Consider the following 24,678-nt stretch of genomic DNA (forward strand, 5'->3'; position numbering starts at 1 on the left):
ACGGATGATATTTGTATATCTACCTTTCTTCTCTCATTATTTTTTTCATTTTCATAAACAACTATTTGAATCGCATTTTTGTTTTTAAATTACAGCCAAAATTTTGCCTTTTTAGTTCATTCAATCCGATACAATCTGCAACAATTCTGTCAGGTACGTAACAACATACTAAAGCCGTACATTCTAACTTTCATCTACCCAGTGACTGAGTAAAATTTTGTTGCCTTTTTTTCTCACGGAAATTTTACTCAATTACCGTCAATGGCGGGATTAAATATGATCAAAAACGACCATTTGCAATAATACCAATAAAGTAAATTATTTATATTTTTGAACAACAGCTGGAACTTCATCACCATTAAATCCAAACGACCTTTCTTATTTGTTATTATCATAAAATGTTAAGAATTGAATAAGTTTCATTTAGAGGATTCATTTTTCTATATTATCATAAAATATCTTGAGATTCCGGAATTTCCAATGTTCCTATTTCGAATCCTGGGACAAGGAAAACTTGTAGAACAAAACATTACTCGCCAAACATATTTTTAATAGCTCGATAATTGACGCCCTCCAGGCTGTGCCTTTTCTGGAAGAGAAGATAAATGAGGTATATTAAGCAGCAAATAAGCAATTCCTCACTTAATTTTGAAATAATATGGCACTGAACTTTGTAAACCATCTCACTTCTATGTCTGAGAAGTTTAGCCAAAAGCTGATCCTTCCACGAAGCCTTGTTGTTTTGCAGCTTCTCAATAACCCTTCTAACCTCGTCTAGTGTGGGCAGCTCCACAACTTGCCCATCAACGTTGACATTTATTTCATTCACTGACACACGTTCGACACAGTCTAAAAGTGTTCCTTCCCACCTGGCAGTTACTTTTGCTTTATCTGTCAGAATCACCTCTCTGGTTGTATCAAATGACGGGCGATAACGCTATTTTTTCCGCAGGTCACTGAAAGTTTCATTTTCATGAAATTTTCGCATAAGGTACCCCGAGGCAAGTGAAAATACAGGGTAAGTAGGTACTATGACTGCAGATGAATCAATGAACGTTTTTGATGGTAACAATGTTCTAGGAAGATGAAGCAGAACTATTAACGAAATCACCCGACACAAAAATATTTGGAATCAAAACCATAGATCAAAGATCAAAGATTCTACAATAGGTCAACAGGATTTTCTTATGTTTTGTTATTTTCAAACTTCGCATCAGATTCTCAGATAAATAAAATGATTAACACATAAATTGGCAATTTTGTTCTGTTAAAAATTAAAAACACTGCGCATCGCCTGAATAGAAAACGTTTCTTCTGAAGTACTGATTTATATAATAATTTGTGTTCTAAACAGAGAAATATTTATTCATACCAAAAGTGAATAAAGATTTGCTTATCCTTGCCACCTACCCAGTCAACACAAAATCATATATGAAGCAACATAAGATGCTAAAGTGGAGGCGATATACGTACATATTGTCTGGAGAAGTACCTATATGGCCTCCACTTCAGCATCTTATGTGACATCATATGCGATCTTGTGTTGACTGGGTAAAACATTTGGTACAAAAGTAAGGTAGTGGAAAACAAGACAACAGCCAAATAAACAGTAAATCGGCTGTTGTCTTGTTTTCATATCTGCTAACATTATAATCCCTTTCTTCTTGCAAAAATAAAGTCCGACATACATCTAATCTCCATCCATGATCTGAAAATATTTATACTCAGAAATAATATTAACATTAATCTACATTCCTCAAAATAGTTTCGTTCGACAGTAGAATACAGAATAGCTCCCACTTGCCCCGTTTGAAGGGGTAAGTGGGTCTTGAAGGTAAATTTATTTCTAGCACTACCAATATTTTTGTAATTGAATAAATGGCTTCCAACACCTCTACACTTCAACAATGGAAGCATTTAATGATGTATCCGTGGTTAATGTTCTTAAATACCCTGATTTCTAAGTATGCGTTAACAATTTTGCTGAACTAGCGTTTTTTTAGGTCCCACTGGCCCTGGGGTACCTTACAGCTTTGTGCCACACTTTGTTTCGCCTCAGTAACTCAGTTCCTCATACTTTCTTTTTCATTCTGCGGTGTGTTTTTGGCTGCTCTTGCGATCTTGTACCATGCTCTATTCATTAGGGTACCTTATACCAACATTCTGTTTCTGGCTGAACTGCTTTTAATCAGACAATATTTGACACTTCACATTGATATACACGGCTTAAGGTTGCCTTTGCGTAGTTTCTATCACTTTTCATGCTGTTGTGCCCATCGACTCATGGATACATCCCCATAAATCGTTGATTGTTGTTGCTAACGATGATTTCGCTTATCCGTTTATCAAGTTTATAGCGGTGTTCAGCATACTGTTTCCTCCAACAAACGCTGGGTATTGCAACGCATCGCAGCTTTTCTTTTCTGCTCGGGTCTGCACTAATCACAAGGAACTCATTTTTAAATTAATTGTCTCGTCATTGAAACAAAACTGAACAGCACAGAATTCCCCCAGCTAATTACCAGCTTCATAGAACTGCTAAGTAGCGTTTCCAATTTTTATGAATTCTCCACTCCTCTCCACAACCACTCCACGTTCAATTTTGACGTGGGAGAAGCTTCACCAAAAGCAAACACCCGCCATCGTTTTATTTTTATATTGCCATTACGAAAAAAAAACTTCTAAAATTTTGAGCTTGAAATTGACAGAATTAGCTGCCGAAACGATGCGACCAAAAATCGAATTTTCCGCCTGGAAAATCGGAATAAGTAAATTAGACCCCTTCCGGATTCATTTTTTGGAGTCTTGGCTGGCGTGTCTACATTGGGGTGCAGAAAAGCCGCACTGTGCACGGCTGATGATTCCGCTAATATTGACATTACTGTGCTGTCGGTAAATAACAAGCACCAATGATAATGGTGGAAAATTGGGGTAATTGATTGGCGGGATCGGTGGGTGCGCAAACTGTTGAATAAATGAAATTGCTTGGGAACGGGGCTTGATTGCTCTTCAGATATTCACATTATTTATTGTAATCAAAGATTAGAGTTTTTCAGCATTTAGTATTTGTTTGTTGTTTGGCTAAAAAGTCTGATACATTAGAAAATGAGCTTTGGAAATAGCATTAGGTTTACAGTTAATTATAAATGCTCAGCAAATGTTGAATAAAAGTAGTGTAGGATTGTAAAATAATACATATCAGAGATATTTAATCCAAAATTTGATCCCCAATTGGTAGCACTGCAATCGTCAGACCTTAGGATTAGAATTGCAAATTCAGATTAAATAGAGAACAATAGCCGATTGAGAGAATATAATTCTAAACGAGAGTTGAGTTGGAATGGGATGGATAGTAATAAAAGGTAGAATTTCGGCTCCGTAACGCTTTACGGCAAATGAGTCTTCCAAATAAATGATCGTTTTAAAAAAGAGGTAGAATTCTTAAAACGAATGATACAATTTGTTATTTGAACTGTTATCAAGAACACAATTTCGACTGAATGAAATGTTTTCTCCTTCTCAGGAAATCAAGGACAGTAGCTCTTCTTTATTATTTCACTTTTAGAAGAAAAATCTCCCACAAAATCCCAAGAGTACACTTCATTTCATCGCCTAATCTTGCTAAGCACAAAGACAACCCGGCGGCGACCTTCCGATTTCTATGCAGTATTTACAAGAGAAAACTCATAAATTTTCCCCCAATTTGACCGACATACAGCGTTATCCGACAACAAACATTCCCTTCTCGCTTTGGCAGCTATACCAACGAACACCCCCACCTCATTAATCCGAAATTTCTTCCTTCGCATTTATCACCGCCTCTTTCGCCAGCGGAAAGCACTGTCAAAAGCAAAAATAAACGGCGAAGAGATTAGACCACACGAGACTGCTTATTAATAATTCAGCTAACTTGGGAACATGGGAAAAGGAAGTGAAGGGTCGGTCAGCCAACGCCAACACCAAATTCAAATCCGAGGCTTATTAAACTCTCAGAAACACTTTTTGACTTGCTCCCAACGACGACGATTGCGGTGGGGTTCAATTCCTTCGAGAGGACATGGAGGGAAGGCACGCGTTTCAGTCCTGGCAGTGTCAGTCAGTCGTCGTCACTCGGCACCTGCTAGCATAATAGACTAACCCTAGTTGAAACTTTTCATTGCCCGAATCCCCGTTTTGCGGAGTCGCGTTTCCATTGAACCTACCCAGACGGCGTGATATCCTGGAAATTGCTTGAATAATTAATGAAGAATATATTCGCCTCGCTGCGTTCTGAGGTTTGCCACCGCCTCCGGTATGATCTGCTGCTCGCGTAACATAAACGATTCTGCGTTCGCTGAACTCACCCACATAAATAGAAATCGCAAAATCCCCAGAGCGGTGAATGCCTGTGCTGAGTGCGCTCTAATCTGTTGATGTTTCACATCTACCGCCTACCTTCTTCTCCTCTAGGCTTTGCATACGCTTTCTTTCGCTTGCTCCGACCTCGAGTGCGTCACCATGCGTGGCCGTCCCGTCGTCGTGCTAGGCTCGGCTGGTCGGTCATGTCAACGATGCCAACAAGGTCAACCGTTGACAATCTGGGATTTTCTACCCGGACAAGAAAAGAGGGAAATCGGGTAAATTGCACCTCCGAAGATAAACAATGTACGAATAGTTCGTGACCATATAATCTTCTTTACATTATCTACAGAATTGATAAGTTCGTTCTGTGTAGCTTCGCGAAAGAGTTTCATTTGAAATATTATAACACGATATGTTCTATCTAAAGCAAAGGCTTCATTTCGCATCTCGACATGACAGCATTTTCCTATGATAGTTTATTATAATATAACTTTTTCTTCTTTATTAACATTACATCCCCACTGGGACATTGGCGATGTTTCTAAGCCAAGTTACCATTTCCGCATTCGAATATGATGAGGCTAACACGATGATACTTTTATGCCCAGGGAAGTTGAGACAATTTCCAATCCGAAAATTGTCTAGACCAGCACCGGGAATCGAACCCAGCCACCCTCAGCATGGTCTTGCTTTATAGCCGCGCATCTTACCGCACGGCTAAGGAGGGCCCCCATAATATAACTTATAATATACTTATAAGCGCGATTCGATGCATAATGCTAAAACAGACACTTCTGAAAATGGCGAGTTATTAGAAGTACAATGACTCTTGTGATAATTTAAAGATTCGTGTATACAAACTTCAAAAGTAGTGAACGTATTTTCACAGAGTCATCTGCATCCTTGTCTGCATTTTATCTGTAACCATAAAAAGGAATATTTTCATTCTCAGTTCTAGAGTTCTCTAGAGTTCTCATTTTTGGAGTAGTGGGTTACTAACCCTCCTACCACGTACATATTGCCAGCTTCATGCGAATGCTAGCCCAATGGATACAATCAACAACATCCAATTCCGCTGCTAGAAAATAGGCAACGAATGCAAATGAAATGTTTATCGTTGACACAGGAGCACAGGATTTTTTACACATTAGAAACTACTAAAAATATGATTAAATAATGAATTAAATCAACACCTCCTGAACCGAAATCCGTCCACCGTGGACGGATTTCGAATCAAAGGATCAAAATCCGTACAGCTATTTTTTAACTAGAAATTTAAATTGAAGCAAACTGATTGAACCACTTTAAAAAGTTAAATGCGTACCTTGAGAAGCGATGCCTTTGATTTCTATTCCGCTGAGCTTATTTTATTAATCCCAATTTGCAATTAAAACGCACTTACTTCTCATGTAATCTTGATCTACACACTTAAAAATGACACCAGTTTGATGGGTGGTGATTTTTTTCGATTTATGTTGTTTTAATTTCAAAGCCTACTTCCCATCTCAATTACCTAAAAGCTAAAAGCTCACTATCGAGTATATGAACATGATAAGATAAATTATTTGTAAATTGTAATTTGTGGTGTGTTACGGGGTAAGATCTACCACGGTTACATTGCCAGCTACAGGCAAATCCTGACCCAACGAATACCTTCCTCATTATCCAACTTCGTGGTACTTATGAGGGTGTCGCTAAGTCGGTGGCCTCTCGTTAAGTAAGTACTACATCAACACTTCCTTCCTCTCCCTAGTTACGGTGAAGATGGGCGTGGCCAGGAGTAGTAATCCTCATGCTTTTGTTATTTTTGTTTAAGACTTGATTTCTGATAGCATTCTAGATAAGGATCTCAAAAGTAAAACATGAGTATCACTAGTGTCCAATCTACGAATTACACCGTAACAATGCTAATGCTAATGCTAATGATAAGATAAATTATTTGTAAATAAAATACTTTACCTAAATCCTCTTCAATTTATTGATACCTCTTGAGGTGGACGGATTTCGGTCCCCCCGGTAGATCGGTTTATGCACAACTCTTCTAGATTTCTTCACAACTTATCAACTTTTTTTTTGCATATATTCGTGGTGTTCGAACTATCCCAGAGAAAATATATATATTTTTTTATATGTATATAAACCCAGTAGAGCGCAAGACGAATCGGTCGTGAGTTATAATGCCCCAAAGAAAATCAAACTCAGTTTTATGTATAGGAAATGAAACATAAATTTTTACAATCATAACCAAATTGGGAAAACTCATGCGAAAGAAAGTTAAATGGACAGGCTTTAATTAAGGGCTTGCTTTGTTTATCTTATTTTCGGGGCTATCTATCTCGTCCCGTCGTCGGCAATGTTTGAACCATCTCTCCTCATTTTTTTTCTGTGGTAAACAGAACAGAGTATGCTATTCCTCGCCCTTGATATGGCAGCGAAAAAAATACACCGAGATGAGGAAAGCACAGCACCGTCCATTTCGTTGGTCTTACTGTTGCTGTTAGAAGTCAAAACACAGGAAAATGCTTGACATTGATTCAATTTGTTTTCGCTGACGGGCGACTCGGGTCTTATGCCGCGTGACACTCGGGGAATTTTATGTTCGCTCCTAGGGTTGGGTTCTGACCTTTGGACGGTTTGCTGTCAAAACAAAAAGGAATGATAAGCGGGAGTTATGTATATTCTGGGCGTGGGACTTTGGTTGGATCAACAAGATTATCCTAGGATTTCGCTACGCAAGTTGCATCAGGCTTCAACGCTAATTGAGAATGTTGATTTGTTATATTTCATTCCAAGAATTATTTTGACTGATTGTCACAATTTGGTACCCTTAATTAAGTAGCAAAATCAAAGCCCCTCAAAGATTAAGGTGAAAACTCACTCGTACCACACTTTTAATACTACATTTAATTCCGTGAATTGGTTAGGTCTCCCAGCGTCTGACACCGATCAATATCAGACACTTCTCAAAATCATATCTAGTGGTACCTCCAGCATCTTGTGTAATACAAAAGAAGGCCATTAAAATATATTTAACCTGTGTGGAACGAATTTTCTTTAGCTTAGAAAGCTTTTTCAAAATTCCTAAGGCCGATACAAATATTTAAAAACAATTATGTCTCCCCCCTCCCCTCGCATTTTTTTCTCCCAAAAATAATATTTTGAAGGGGCAACAAAAAAAATCGAGTAATTGTGAGGATTTTCAAAACATTCTTTAACAAATCCGTGGAGATTTTTGATTTTTATTCATTTTAATATTTATTTTTTATTATCCCCCCCTCGACCTTCCGGAGACCAGTAGGACATAATTTAAATTAAATATTTGTAACGGCCTAATTTAATTCAATTAATTCAGAAAAATATATAAAGCTCTTTTAGTGGAATGTATTCAACCGTCTAAGACGAATTAAGTACTCTCCATTTAATTCCACCAGTTAACTTCGTTAACGGTTCAATTAATTGTTATCCAAATTTTTATCTTTTATATAAAAACCATATTGCGTGCCACTGCCCTAGTTTAGTGATAGCCACAAAACTTCTGAACACTAAACAACTTTAAACAAATGCGTTCGTTGTTTAAAAATGAACCAGGAACTTTAAATGAAGTTGGACGTCAATCATTCAGCATTTAGTACCCAGATATAAAAGAGATATATAACACTGTTGCCGAAGGGTAGGGCGATGGGGTTGAAATTGAACTTCTTTAAGCAGACCAGAAGTCTCCAAATTGGTGGATAAGCTAAAGCTAGCGAAATATATTTATTAATTATACGAGCTATAAATTCAGTTAGTTTATCTTACAATTTTTCAGTGTAAACCGTATTTCTGCCCTGTCTTCCAACTCAGCACGCATAAACTGGCATCGGCTATCTTCTAGTCGCCGGATCTTCACTGATATTTAGATTCTATTTAATTTGTTATTCTCATTCAATTATTACTGTGATTCTGTTAAACTACGTCTCAACTCTTTGTATCTAAACTGTCTCTGACCACGATTTCCCTTTCTCTCATACTCTCCGTATAGTTTTATTGTCAAACTTTGTTCCTGAACACACATTCTAAAAGGGCGAAATAGTATCGCAACAAACTCATAAAAAAAATTTGACCAAAAGAAAATCTGCTTGAATAGCAGTCAAGTTTCAGTAGCAACGTGAACCAATCAGATGTCTTGTGTTTCAATATTGTTGATTTGTCTGTTCATTTTTTGGTATTTTCAGAAGGAACGCATATTATTGAGTATGAAGTAATTGATCACTACAGTTTACCGTGATATAAAGCCGCTGTTTGTTTATCACTTCCACGACACACTGGTGGTGTTGCTATTTATGTCAAAGAGTCGGTTCAATTCAAGCTCCAATAAAACAAAATTTGTGAACAGAATTGATTTTCAGGCATCAGAGGTGCACGTGACATGAAGACGCGTAATAATGACGTCTTTTATCATTCTCCCAGTTCGAGTGACCAGCTCTAGAAAGCTCAAAACAAGTTATTGCTTGCAATTTTAACGAACATTTCATCGATAGTGTTTCAATTATCGATGAAATAAAACGAAAGGAGTTGATATCGTCACAAACTGCTGGATTTTATAATTTGAGAACCGGGCACATGTCACAGGTTTGGAAGGGATCTATTGTGATTCCTGTTTAAAATGTTCCTGGAAGGATTGAAGCCGAAGAGTATAACTCCACTGACATGTGGCATACATTAGATAAATATTACAACTTTTTGTCAAAGTCCAGTTGATTGCATATTTGAACAATAATAAATTGCTAATATGAGAATATCGAAAAGTACATTCTTGTGAGACCACATTGAACTTGGTGTTAGCCAAATGGAAAGAAAATATCAAGCGTAAAGATATTATCATCGCTACATTTTGAACCGAAAAGCGCATTTGAGTCAATTGCTAGGCCTTTATTGTTGGAAAAAAACAAACGCTTTGGAATGTTGGGTTCTGCATATAAATAGTTCAGAAGATAACTTCTAACTAACAGAATCCAAAATTATTATTATTTATTTTTTTCGGGAATATGTTATATGGTGAAACAAACAGGAGCATATATTTTTGCCATATATTGTTTAATCTGTACAATTTATTTCCATATCTCTTCATAAATTCTATTATATTTTTGAATATTGTACATTTGAACATTTTTTTCAACAGTCTAGGTAACAATATCATGTTTTTTTTCATATGCTTACTTCCTTGCCATCGAGTAAGGAAGGATATCAAAGAAGATAGAGAACTTGCATTGAGTTGGATAACGCATAGATTTATAGAACATTAAATATAAGGAAGAACTTACTACATAAGTTAATATCCCATGTCATAAGAAGATTTATTCACTGTCAAGGTACATTTAATTAATTTCATAAGATTTTTCCATATAGTTTCTTATATAATTGGCCAGATTGAAGTTTTGAAGTTTACGTCGATTGACGCTCACTTCCAGCAGCAACCTGACCTTCTTCGTCAAAGAAACGAGTAACATCCACAGTAGCAACGACAGCATCTACAGTCACGGTGCTCCAGTAGACCGTTATTATAAAATAAAAATGTCCATCAAAACCAAGTACAGGGCTCGATTCTGGTGCTAACTCTGTACTAGACTGGCCCAGGAAACAAAAAGTTGCCTAATTTCATGGGGCACCCCCCAGGATTGTGTCTTTGGGTGAGAAAATCAATCTCTGAAAATTTCAGCTCAATCGCTTGTTGCATAAGCTGGCGCATTTGATTTGAAGTTTGTATGGGGATTTCAGCCAAAATGTATAGGAAAATACACCTCCGTCACTCATTCGATCTGGAAATTGGTTCTGATTGTTCGATTGACCTCAGAATTGCAAAAACGGCAGTTGGTATGCTACAGAACAATTTCACAGAACATTGTATGATGATTAAATGAACTTTTATATAGGTTTCGGCTGATGCGATTCGATCAAAAAATCCAAAAATACACAAATCAGCCCCTAATAAATCAGCCGAAACTATATAACAAAATATCCAAAGTCAGTCAAAAAGGCACTTGGTGCGGTTTCGCTGAACCCCGACTATATATGATTCAAAACATATCCAAGATCCGGGTTACTTTATTCTGTTTTGCCCAAAGTTCTTGCATCAATAACTGGCTTTATCTTGATTGTCCACAAACAAAATATATACAACCATACCTTGATAGTACGTACCCTCGATTTTCGGTACGATTTGAGTTAAATTTTGAATAAGCTTTGATCATGGCACATGCGTGGGGTTATTCATATGCTACGTAATAATTTCACATCTGATTTGACTCCATCGTGAGCTTATTACGAAGCAAAACTTTGGAAAAGCAGCGTGTCATATATGTATGACAGTCTTACGTAACACATATTATACTTTTATTTCAAACAATTCAAGATACATCTGAAACAGCTGACTACATTCTCTAAGGGTGATGGCATGCTGACGCGTCGAGCGATGCGGAGCGCATCAAGCACTCATAAAGCCGAATATCAGCAAGAGGAATTCTTTTCTTTAGATGCTTTACTGTTTAAATCAGTTTACAGTAAATTTAGTTCCATTCTATCCACTTGTTGGTGACCTTTTTTTTTTGACAAATTGACAGCGTTACTAAAATGAGAATACATTTATTTGGTTGAAATTTCCTCTGAGACGTCTTACTGGAAGCTCTTTCAGAAATTTCTCAACGATTTTTTCAAAAATCCTCCGAACATTCATCTTAAATTATTGCCAAGTATTTCTCCGTTAGCTAGAAACTTCTAGAGATTCCATCATTTTCTCGGTGATTTCTTCAGCAATTCACTTAGGAATTTCCACATCTTCTTTCCCAGAACTTCCACCAGAAAATCATTCAGAAATTCCATGTAAACTCCTCCTGGCATTTTCTCTGGAGTTACTCCAGAAACTCCACCAAGATCTCTTCATTAATTACTTCGAGGTCTTTCCAGGAATTCCATTCAATTTCTTCAGAAACTCACGTGGAAGCCCTTGATAGCCACCTCCTACTCACGCAATGGGAATTTTTAGGAAAATTCGTTTAAGTACTCTTCCGGAATATTGTTCCCGGATTTTTTCCTCGGGAATTCTCCCGAAAATTCCTTGCAAAATTCGTCTGCAAATTCATCTGGCTATTTCTCCAGATATTCTAAGGAAAGTTTAATCAAAACTGTTTCGGAATTACCTACAAAAAAATACTGGAAATTATTTAAGGAATTCTCCCGGAAGATCCTGCAGCAATTCTTAAAATTTCTACGGAGCCTTCCCTTAAAATTTCTTCAAAAAATCATCGAATTCAGGATTTTTCGTGATTTTTTTCAGGAACTTGCAGCAATATCTTAAAACAATAGCCCCGGAACTTCTTCTAGAAACTCTCCCACTTTTTCCTATATGTTTTTTTTTTCCAAAAATTCCCCTGAGAATTTTTCCCGGAAATTACTTCAAGAATTATCCGGGAATTCGTTTCAGAATTCCCACAGAAATTTCTCAATCTATTCTGCTGAAAATTCCTTCAAGAACTGCCCGGGAAGTTATTTTTTCAAGAAGAATTTTCGTAGGAGTATCCGAAAAGATTTCCTGAAGAATTTCCTTGTAATTCTTGAAGAAATTCGCGATGAATATTCTGGTTTCCAGAAGGGTTTTTCGAAAAGATCTTGATGGATTTACCAATGGATTTCCTGAAGATATTCTCGAAAAAAATCCTAGAAGAATATCTGAAACAAATCTAGGAGATATTTCAAAACAAGAAGCTAACCGTGGTAAAGGTTGGTACTCGGATTGTGATGGCTTTTCCGCAAACGTGACCTTTAAGTGGTCGTGTTGTGTAGGGGTTATCACGCCTATGTAGAGAATAGGAGGTAGAGGCTTCGAGTCCCTCCAAAAAACGTGGATTCTTTTTCGCAAATTTCATATCAATTTGTCCATTTCGAAACATGTTCTGTGCATATGCACAGCCAAGATGTTTAACAAAAATAGAAGTTTTTATTAAATGAATTAATGTCCAAATAAATTTGAAATAAATATTTGAAATAACTTCAGACTGAAATACCAAAACAGTAGGCATTCATGGGGCGTTCTTGTAGCAATTCCTTTGTTTCTTGAAGAACAATTCCCACACTTTCCGAAAAAGTATCCGAGAATATGTTGAATAGAAGATCAGCTTCACACTAGTTGCAGTTTGTGAGTAGATCGTCATCCAATGATTTAGATTTAAATACTTTGGACAGACACCACCTCAATTCGTCAAGCTGATTTGATCGAATTTGATTGAATAGAAGATCAGCTTCACACTAGCTGCAGTTTGTGAGTAGATCGCCATCCAATGATTCATATTCAAATACTTTATCGACAGACACCACCTCAATTCGTCAAGCTGATTTGATCGGTATATGAAAGGCCTGTCAAAAAATCGTTTTAGGAGTTTATAGCCTTTTCGTTACACGTTGGTGTACAAGAATGTCATAAACGATTCTACAGACGAGAAAATTAAAACAACCTGGAAAGTTATCCTTTTTTAACATCTTCGAAATCAATTTTCCTTTTATCTTTATACTCATCTTAGTGTTATGTACTCATATAATTATGAATCATAATAAAGGTTCCTTCAAATCAACGCGATGCAACTGATGCTATAGCTGACAGTTTATCGCTTTGGTAAGGAAGCGTCATTGAAGCCAATAGAGTCGCAACGACAGTGACAGTTCAGGACAACCTTAAAGCTTTTTATTCCCAAAAATCTATAGGTGGCATCCATAAAATACGTCACGTAAAAATGTAGTGATCCACCCCCAATCGTCACTTTTTGTAGTAACATTTATTTATTTATTTATTATCAGACTAAGGCCGGAGTGGCCTGTGCTGCACATAAAAGTCTGCTCCATTCAGCTCGGTCCAAGGCTGCACTTCGCCAACCACGCAGTCTGCGGAGGGTCCGCAAATCGTCCTCCACCTGATCGATCCACCTTGCTCGATGTGCACCTCGCCTTCTTGTTCCCGTCGGATCGTTGTCAAGAACCATTTTCACCGGATTACTGTCCGATATTCTGGCTACGTGCCCGGCCCACCGCAGTATTCCGATTTTCGCGGCGTGAAGGATGGATGGTTCTCCCAACAGCTGATGCAACTCGTGGTTCATTCGCCTCCTCCACGTACCGTCCGCCATCTGCACCCCACCATAAATAGTACGCAACACTTTCCTTTCAAAAACTCCCAGTGCGCGTTGGTCCTCCACGAGCATCGTCCAGGTCTCGTGTCCGTAGAGAACTACCGGTCTTATAAGCGTTTTGTAGATAGTCAGTTTGGTACGGCGGCGAACTCTATTCGATCGGAGCGTCTTGCGGAGTCCAAAGTACGTACGATTTCCAGCCACTATGCGTCTCCGAATTTCTCTGCTGGTATCGTTATCGGTGGTCACCAGTGAGCCCAAGTACACAAATTCTTCAACCACCACGATTTCGTCACCACCGATAGAAACTCGTGGTAACATGCATAATGGTATATGATGTGTAACAATTGTAAAATACTTTTAAAACATTACTCCTACAAATGTCACGTAATTTATGGATGATCCGAAGCATTAACATAATATTTCGTAAAAACAATAGCCTCACATCTACAAAAACGATGTTTTTTCTCAAGGCTACATGTAGGCCCCATTTCAAGAAAAATATGAGTCATGCTGGTCCGTTGTGTACTATATCAAATATAAATATAATTAGAATACAGAGCCTCCTATCAACATTTTGGCTTCTGAGCGGTTTTAACTCTTAAATGAACAGAAAGACAAAACAATTTTTCTTTTGTTCGATATTGTTTTTTTCTTCGATAGTACGTACGCTTCGATAATACCGAACACCACTTTATCAATGTGGTCTTCGATAATACGTATACTAAAATTAAGCAGGTGTACGTACTATCGAGATATGCCTGTATTTATGTTTTTATTTAGTTATTAATAACATTTGTAATCACAATGGCAAATGATGTACACTAGGGTGGCTCAAAAAACACTTTTTCAAATTTTTTGATGGGCCGCCCTGTTATTCGGTTCTATTTGGTGCCCTGATGCTCTGGACAAAATTTCAGCCAAATCGGTCAACGTTTGGGCGGTGCTAAACTCATTTGATGTTTATATGGAAAAATGTATGCAGAAACATCCCAAAACAGTGATTTGCAGTTGGACGGCACAATTTACGATCAAGAACCATGATACTCATTCAGTTCTTGTAGAATTAAATACAGAATGTTATGCTGAAAACCGCGAGAAGATTAGAGTTTATTAGGCAAAGATATTAGCATTTTACTGGAGTGTTGTAGGGGTGAATTTATTTCTTTTCAAAGGTAAAAGAAACGAAATTTGCTCAAACCTCACTTCAGAGAAATGCTAATAACTTAGCCGGGCAAACTCTAATCTTCTCGCGGTTTTCTGCATAATATTCTGTATTAAATTCTCCAAGATTTGAATGAGTATCATAGTTCTTCATCGTAAGTTCTGCCGTCCAACCGCAATTCACTGTTTTTGGATGTTTCTGCATACATTTTTCCATATAAACATCCAACGAGTTTAGCACCTCCCAAACGTTGACCGATTTGGCTGAAATTTTGTCCAGAGCATCAGGGCATCAAATAGAACCGAGTAAGAGGGCGGCCCATCTAAAAAATTAAAAAAAGTTTTTCCCATACTAATTTGAGCCACCCTAATGTACACATGCAAATAATAAACGTAACTTTCAATCAATCTCACTATTCCTTTAAATAAAAAAAAATTGAAACTGTGCTTGCTTGTAAAATTCAATCAAATTTAATTGAATATTGAATGTTAATTCGTTTGATGGAATAAGCTTCATATAATCAGTTTTACATGTCGTTAAATTTTCAAATTTATTTGCTGTGTATCAATGAATAAAACTAACATAAAGGGGAACGATCAGCGGTGCGAAAAATATTGAGCATTCGTTGACGAAACATTAAAATCAAATAGGTCAAAAAACTTTACTTGTCATAAGACTAGTTTGTACAATCAATGGGATTGTAATTCCACCACTTAATTGTACCTTGAACCTTGACAGATACGTATTTCGACCTCAACAGTAAGGTCGTCCTCCGTATCTCGTACTTGACTCGACTTATCGACTTATTAAGTCGAGTCGACTAAAGAGCTCGACTAAAAAGCTCAAAATAATTTTCTTAATCAAAAAACTTATTTAGTTGGTAGCTAATTGAACGAATGGGCTGGTGCAGTCTGTGCTTCGTGGGTTCAGGTACAACAAATCGCATAGACGGAATGGCCTCTCAGGAGCGTACTAATTGAGCTGAGCTAGCAAAGTTGATATCTCCCGGAAGTAACTTTCCAGCAAAAGCAGCCTGACCAATTGACCGCCCAACCGCATGTAGTTATATTTGCAGAAGACGACAACGTTCCGCGTACGGTGATAGCTTCATCGGGTTGCGCCACCTGAGGAACCGAAGTGCATATCTCACGAACTTTTTTTCATAGTTTATATTTGGGCGATCCAACTGGCATGGAGCTTTGGAATTCTTTCCAAAATTGCTAAGTACCTAAGTACTGGAGTGTACATCCCGGAATTATTCTTGTGGTACAAATTTGGTGTAATTCGTCCTTTTGTGACAAATTTTTAATTTTACCAAGTAGTAACTTGTAAATATAAATTTTTATTATTTATCAATAACATAAACGTAACATACCATTACATCAAAAACTATTATTAGTTTGCAAACAGTTTGTTAGTTGACACTATATGGATACATTTTAACGTTATTATCCGATCAACGGATTAACAGAGATAGGCCAACCATTGCATATTCAAAGTATTATCCACACAAGTGGTTTCATGGTCCATTTCTGTCATGTAAACATTCGCCAAACCAAAAAATTTGAATCACGACCGACAATCATGCGATGGCGAGCAGGTAATTCAAACAAAAACACAGGATCATCCGAGATAACAATCACACCGTTTCCATGAAAATGTGGCACCGAGCCACCCTGACCTGTATCTTTTTGTCATTTTGGTACATTTATAAAAAACAATCTCCCCAATCTTGGATCGAAATCCACGTGTCAGCCTACGCCCATCCATCCGCGCGCTGTGGATCGCCGTCCTAATCCATTCAAACAAGCAGCACATTTTTTCCCGGAAATTCAAGCAATCTAGCGGGTATCGGTTTTCGTACGCGCCCCGGTTGGTTGGGATTGAAAAACGGTTTGTGTTTTGTTTGCTGATCTTTCCTTACCTTTCAACTTGAGCTGCCGAAATCTTTTTATTTCCCGCAAAATCCGCTACTCCTCACAGTCCTTAGAATGTCTTTGCGCTGCGTTGTTTGTTTTCTAGCTTCGATCCGTTTGCGCGAAAACCAAAAACATCCACAGAAAATACTTCTTTGGTGGTGCACTCGAAGACTTTTATTCCGTTTCACGCTCCACCACCGAAGAGAAGAGATTGGAGCTGGACTTTTTCGATGGTAACTTGTTGTTCTTTGGATTACCGTTCGTTCTGTATGAAAGATTATTTTCTGCTTCGAATAAATACTTCACGGTGATTGAGCACAGAATAGGGCTAAGAGTTTGAAAAACACTTGATGCTTGGAGCTACATGAATTGGATTGAGCAAAATGGAAAACGTGTAACGGCTCACTCGAAACGGTCAAGCACAAATAGCGCGCCTTTCCTTGGTTCAAGGGATTACTACGGGTCACTGGGAAATTCTTGAAATTGAGCCTTCCTCCTTCCGGAGATGGTTATTTTGAATAAACCGCCGACATCGTCGTACAACAAACCACGAACAACTGCCTAAATGAAAGCACTTTGCCTAATCACTTAATCCTTATTGTAATATTATATTCCGTTTCTCTCTCCCATTCGGGGTGGGGTTGTTCTACCGTTGGTTTACCACAATTAACGCCTCACCTAATCTGCCGAGATTTCCTTTGGGTTCAATGTAATATGGTTGGATTGCATCTTTACGTAACTTATTTGTTTTCGCTGACTTCTGGCGAATTTATTAAACTTTTCTTGCACACTCGCCTGCGATGGACATGCTTCGTTCACTTCTCCGTGCACGTGCACTTCCCAAACTCTTGACGGGTAAACCAAGCCACCACAAAAAGGCCAAAGCTTTTCCACTTGAGCTCACCTTCAATCGAAATAAATTTTCATTCAACAGAGAGAGAAAACAAGAACGCCTTCCTATCCTTTTGGCGAGCCGAATCCCGAAGAAGAAAAAACGTTAAATTCACACACTTCAGTTCGCCCGAGCGAACAAAACCTTCTTTCCGTTCCCTCTTAGGCCAACCGAGGAGGCCCTCTTTAATTTTCAATTACTTTTTCACACCTTTCCAAATGAAAACTCTCCAGGACCGGTTTGCGGCCCTATCCGCCCGACACTTCCGTTAGTCCACTGCGGCACCTGTCGAAAATCCCACAGGCTGCGGCAGAAGCCGTACCAACTCTCTCAGTTCAATATCCAAATCCTTAATCCTCACGATGAAGGAGCAGGCAATAAACGCGGCTTCCAGTGTGTCCAAAATTCGCGTCCACGCTGATCGGAGTTCGTATGCAAACTGACAGCCTGACGGCAGTCGCAGGATTTTAGCCAAGACCGAGCAGTCCCTAAGCGAATGGACGCTTCGCGGCACGGAATCCTTTCGTGCCGGATTCGGAGGATTTTTCGATCGGCTTTGAAGGACATGTTTTTCTCCCGAGTGCAGCACAGAATGCGAGTTTTCCAGAAAACTGCGAGAGATTGAATGAACGGGGAGAGATTTTTCGCTCTGTTGTTATCGGTCGCAAGTGGAAATTCGCGGGTGGGGGTAGGTTGGATTTTTCCGAAGATTGTGTATTCAAACTAAGAAGTGATGCTGATCGTTGAGTGTTTGAGAAATGCATATCAAGTGTGTTCCAAATACCAAACCTAATTTAAAATTTCTTTTAGACACATTCGATTGCTGCGTACAAATATGATGACTAAAACGGTTGTTGGTGTTTTAACTAATACCTACCAAGGAAGGGTTTGATTTGAACGGTGTCCATTTTATTGAACCATTAAACTATTCCTAACTGAAGACAATTGCTCAGCTACAAGTTAACAATCAATAATTGATTTCTTTATTCCAGAATGTATGTAGTACCATTATTGTATGCCCTTTTTGTTGTCCTTCTTTATGAGACCAAGTATCCTTCCCCGAACGCTTTTCCCATTGACCTAGTGTTCAATGCTAATAACACCGAACGTTCCTCACATGCAGTCAGTTTTCTTTTCTTTGGCTAAACGTGGTAGGTACAACGCACCGGATGCATTTCGATTTGGAAAATTCTCGGAGAAATTTTCGCCCGGAAAATTTCGCTCTCCTCTCAAGAGCGCACCAGCAACCGACACGAATGACCAGCAAACAGAAGAACGACCTGATGCACGTGAGGTCGACGAATGCAACAGGATTCAGTGCGCATGGTTGTTTCGGGCATCGCAGGATAATCACCCGCGGTTCAGATCCGCCGGAATTGCGAGAGGGCCACGTTGTGTTTTATTTCAGTGTGCTGCCGTGAATGAACGCAACTGAGAGTGAGTTCCGACGGATGCTTATCAAGGACGGGGGAATCCTAATTCTCTGTTTTGACCCATCGCGTGCTCTTGAGGATGTTTTGGTAAGAGACAGTAAGTGACTTGCAGGGCTGTGATGATAAGAGACCATAGTCATGGCAATGTTTCTGATTGGATATTTATTTGTTCAGTTTCGAAGAAGCTAGATGAAATAGTATGGTATTCAATGGTATTTAATTTTGCCAACAAATGGTACATGGCATTGAAACCACGCAGTTGATAACTGCTAAGAAAACATTAAGCTGCGAGGCGTAAAAATGTTTTGGTTGTGGGATGCATTGTCAACAAATGAAAAAGAAATCATTACCGTGATCTTACATACGCTGTGTGACATCCTGGCCACCTGCCTACAAGCTACATCAACCAATTTTCAACAAAATTTCTACATTTACAACCCACGACCAGTACTAAACCACTCTGTGACCTCTTCTATATTATACTCAAAGTAATAGATACGCTAATATGCTTGAATTGAATTTTTAATAAAGTCGAACTACAGTTTTAGTTCAATCGATACGGTTCATTAATTTCAACCGAAGAGGTTGTACTCCTAATTTGAAAGCACGCCGTCATGGTGATTAAGTTATATTATCGTTAATTTGAGCACCAGTAGGAAAGGAGAATTCGGAGGAGTTTTCCGTTTGTTATATTCCACCAGTAGAGTGCCGTGGTGGGTCAACCAGCTGTTGAATCGAAGCGCTACAAATGAATTCGCTATTGCCAACGCCAATGGGTTCGGTGGTTTCGGAAAGCCTATCTTTAATAATTGTGGCTAAATTCATGTTCAGAAACAGAAATTTTAGCTAGATAGGGAACTATCTTTTGAACTAGACTAGTTTCTTCGAACATTCGGTAATGATGGCCGAAGATACTGAAAGCCATGCAGTTAATATCAGTAGGTTGCATGCCGGAAACAATGACATCAATCTGCCAAACCTGTGATAGAAAATTGTTATCTAATGGCTATCTGTTTGTCTGTGTAATAACGATGCTGATTTTCTCATCGATCTCAAATAGCTTTCATTGAAATCTTTGACAAGCCTTTAACAAAAGTGCACCAATGTCCACGGTAGTACTTTCTGAACTGGATTTCGAGCGTGATCTACTATTTGTAAAAACAATTAAACTAAGTTTTAGAACTTATTTAAACGCAGAGATAAAGCTACAGGATGGGCCGTTTGGCCGAGAGTCATTCGGACGAATGCATTTTGGCCGAAGTTGATGGGCTACAACAGCTCTTCGATGAACCTACGCCGAATGGAGTATCCTTCTCCACTGGACTCGATCCTGGGCCAATCGCTTCCAGTCGCCCTGCACATTGAGCGCCCTCAAGTCTTTTTCAACTGCAAAAAGCCATCATGTACGCGGCCTTCCATGAAGCCTGCGGCCTCTTCCGGGCTCTCTACTAAATATTATCTCCGCTTGACGTTCTTCCGGTATACGAACAACGTGACCAGCCCACCGTAGTCTGCCGTGTTGAATAAGCTCAATAATATCCAGCACCTTACGCTCAAAATACTCCGAAAGCTCACTGATCAGTCTCCTTTGACGTCCATGTTTCATGGCCGTATAAAGCAACCGGAAAAATCAGAGTAGTATACAGCGCGAGTTTTGTTTTCGTTTGCCGCCTACGGGACTTAAGCTGGTTTCGAAGTCCGTAATAAGCCATATTTGCAGCTACAATACCTCACGGGTAACATCATTATCGCACGTCACTAATGTTCCAAGATACACAAATTCTTCTACCACTTCAAATTTTTCACCATCCAGCACTATTTCGCTACCACCACCACTAATGAACCCACGTTGATTGCCAGCGACTATGTACTTCATTTTGCTGGTATTGATCGTGAGTCCAATCCTCGCTGTCTCCCTCTTAAAAGGCACAAAAGCCTCTTTCACGGCACGGCAATCAATCCCGATAATATCGATATCGTCCGCAAATCCAAGGAGCATATGCGATCTTGTGATAATGGTACCGCTTCTTTGCACACCAGTTCTCCTAATCGCTCCCTTGAGCGCTGTATTGAACAGTAGATTCGAGAGTACATCACCCTGCTTTAATCCATCTAAGGTAACAAATAACGTCGATATTTCATCCGCAACCCTTACACTTGATTTCGATCCGTCCAACGTTATACGAATCAGCCGTATCAGTTTTGCCGGGAAACCATGTTCAAGCTTAGTTTGCCATAATTCATTCCGTTTCACTGTATCGTACGCCGCCTTGAAATCAATAAACAGATGATGTATCTGCAAGTTGTACTCCCGGAATTTATCAAGGATTTGTCTCAGGGTAAACATTTGATCCGTCGATAATCGGCCCTCACGAAAACCTGCTTGGAATTCGCCGACGATGGACTCTTCAAGCGGTCTCAATCTGTTGAACAGAATACGGGACATAATTTTGTACGACGAATTAAGGAGGGCCCTCCTTAGCCGTGCGGTAAGACGCGCGGCTACAAAGCAAGACCATGCTGAGGGTGGCTGGGTTCGATTCCCGGTGCCGGTCTAGACAATTTTCGGATTGGAAATTGTCTCGACTTCCCTGGGCATACAAGTATCATCGTGTTAGCCTCATGATATACGAATGCAAAAATGGTAACCTGGTTAAGAAACCTCGCAGTTAATAACTGTGGAAGTGCTTAATGAACACTAAGCTGCGAGGCGGCTCTGTCCCAGTGTGGGATGTAATGCCAAAAAGAAGAAGAAGAAGAAGAATTAAGGAGGGTTATTCCTCGGTAATTGGCGCACTCCAGTCTGTGCCCTTTCTTAAAGAGAGGGCAAATGAGGCCGTCCAACCAGCTAGCAGGCATTTCCTCGTCTTCCCATATTTTCGACATAATATGGTGCAGAACTTTATAAAACTGCTCACTGCCATGTTCGAGAAGTTCAGCCAGGAGCTGGTCCTTCCCCGCAGCCTTATTGTTTTTCAGCTCTTTAACAGCTTTTTTACCCTCATCTAGTGTAGGCGACTCCACAGCTTGTCCATCGTCGCTAATATTTATTCTGTTCACCAATGCATCGTTACTTCCACTATTCAACAAAGTCTCGAAGTGCTGCTTCCACCTGGACGCCACTTCGGTTTTATCTGTCAGCAAATTCCCTTGTTGGTAGTTGCACATGACAGAAGACGGCGTTGTCTTTCTCCGCACGCCATTGACAGACTCATAAAACCTCCGCATATCGTTCTGCTCCATTTTTCCTGCGCCTCGCTAATCAATTGTTCTTCATATTCTTTCTTCTTTCTGCGGTGGGTTCGTTTTTCGGCTACTCTTGCTTCCTTGTACCGATCTCTATTCGATCGGGTACCCGACACCAACATCCGGCTTCTGGCAACGTTCTTCTCGTCTGTCACTCTCTGACACTCCACATCGAACCAACCCGTCCTGGGTCGCCTCTGTGCAGTGCCTACAACTTCTCGTGCTGTTGTGCTCACCGCTCCATGGATCGACTCCCATAGATCGCTAACGTTGATTGCACTTATCCGTTCGTCGAGCTTCTAGTGGTACTCAGTCGATACTCCTTCTGCCGACAATCGCTGAAAAATGTGCGCAAAGTAATTAGTAAAAATCTTAATCCACGATCGCTTGAATTTATTGACGACAATACAAAGCTCGATGAGACGAATGCTCCTGCAACTTTCTAGACGCGATGATGGCAGCTTATGTTTGGATGTTTTTTTTAGTTTCAATATTTCAATGATAAGCTTTTCACCACTATAACATACTTGAGGAAAAAAACGTATATGCTTCATTGTTGCCTTTCTCGTATACTAAGTATACGTAAAGGCTATGATCACTCCAAAACCAAACTTTTAATAGAAGGCTCGGAGATAGTGTTATATACCAATAGACTCAACTCGACGAATTGAGGTGATGTCTGTTTGTGTGTGTGTATGTGTGTGTACAAAATTTTGTATCCACACTTTTTGGAACTTAGCATTGGCCGAATTACTCGCAACAAGTTCCATTCGATTGAGAATCCTGCCCCATTGTTTACTATTGAAAATTGGCCATATTGGGAACACGCTGAAAAAAACTTAGTCATATTTTTTTAGTATTTTTTTTTTCACGAGAAATTCACCAACAGCGCTAGGTGGATTATTCAGGGTTTTTTTTTTATAAAGGACAGATTGAGGTTGAAAAAATATTATCGCTCATCCTCACCAACGTTTTATAGCTTTACGGTTGAAAACGGCTTATTTCAAATTTTTACAAGTCTGTGTGTGGATGGAACTTTGAGGGCTGGCGTGGTCGAACGACAGAAGAATTAATCAACATCTGATGTTTGATATTTTAAATATCAATTGAACTAAATTATATCTATACATAGAATAGCTGTTATTACAAATGTTCTGATGTGAATTGAAGCGGCTTATGGGCTCGAATGCGAATGGTAGCAACTTATTTTAGAAAATAGAATCTTTTTATTAATTTTGGACCGATAAATGGACGGCTAATTAAACTCGCCATGTCTGGATTGGTATCATACGCATTTGCTAGCAAAGTTTGCTGGAGACCCCTAATTTCATTTATTACATTTTTCATATACACTGTTCCTTTAAATAATCCTAACTACTTATATTTCATTTAATCATAACCGCAAAATCAATATCAACAAGATCTCTTTACAGACAAACCACAAGTTGATGCAATTAATTGCACAATATTCGGCAACTCGGCCGCACGAAAATCTTTTTTTGTTAGATATCTTGGCTGTGCATATGCACAATACATGCTTCGAAATGGACAAATTGACATGAAGTTTGCGAAAAAAAATCCACGTGTCTTGAAGGGACTCGAGCCCTCAACCTCCTACTCTCTAGATAGGCGTGATAACCCCTACACGACAAGACCACTTAAAGGTCACGTTTGCGGAAAAGCCATCTGAGTACCATCCTCCACCGCGGTTAGCTCATTTTTTTTTTTTTTTTTTTTTTTATTACTTTATTAACGTGATTTTTTATCTTGAAAGTAAGTTCATCACGGATTTGCTCTTTTTTGCAAATTGAATATCTTTCAGATGCTTGATTTGTCCAATCTTCACATGTGCTTTACTATTGTATATCCACATTCAAACGAGACCACGTTGTTTATTATTCAAAAACATCGTGTTTTTTCAAGTATTTTTTCAAGTAAATTTTCGAGACCACAAGCTTGGAGAACCATAACGCGCATAGAGATGAAACATTGGGAGATCACTTGCTTGCTTATGCTGAGGAATCGATTTTAAATTCCGGACTAAATCAACATTACGCCAGATATGGGCTTTTGGAAATGGGAGTATAAAGACAGTTGTGAATTTAAAATTCACCACGGTATCAATAGTTTTTATTTATTTATCATCAGACTAAGGCCGGAGTGGCCTGTGCTGCACATAAGAGACTTCTCCATTCAGCTCGGTTCATGGCTGCACTTCGCCAACCACGCAGTCTGCGGAGGGTCCGCAAGTCGTCCTCCACCTGATCGATCCACCTTGCCCGCTGTGCACCTCGCCTTCTTGTTCCCGTCGGATCGTTGTCGAGAGCCATTTTCACCGGATTACTGTCCGACATTCTGGCTACGTGCCCGGCCCACCGCAGTCTTCCGATTTTCGCGGTGTGAACGATGGATGGTTCTCCCAACAGCTGATGCAATTCGTGGTTCATTCGCCTCCTCCACGTACCGTCCGCCATCTGCACCCCACCATAGATGGTACGCAACACTTTCCTTTCGAAAACTCCCAGTG

The 24,678-nt window shown here is 39.2% G+C and overlaps 1 protein-coding gene across 1 annotated transcript in view; it reads right to left on the reverse strand.

The window, feature by feature from the left end:
* LOC134224346 (hemicentin-1) overlaps positions 1-17,906 on the reverse strand; it is a 587,700-nt gene extending 569,794 nt beyond the window's left edge. Inside the window, exon 1 of the mRNA XM_062703676.1 lies at positions 16,586-17,906. The gene's annotated coding sequence lies outside the window, so the exon portion shown is untranslated. The remainder of the gene's footprint in view (positions 1-16,585) is intronic.
* Between the last annotated feature and the right edge of the window lie 6,772 nt (positions 17,907-24,678).

The sequence above is a fragment of the Armigeres subalbatus genome, chromosome 3 (genome assembly GCF_024139115.2).
Source record: "Armigeres subalbatus isolate Guangzhou_Male chromosome 3, GZ_Asu_2, whole genome shotgun sequence".
Classification (NCBI taxonomy): Eukaryota; Metazoa; Arthropoda; class Insecta; order Diptera; family Culicidae; genus Armigeres; species Armigeres subalbatus.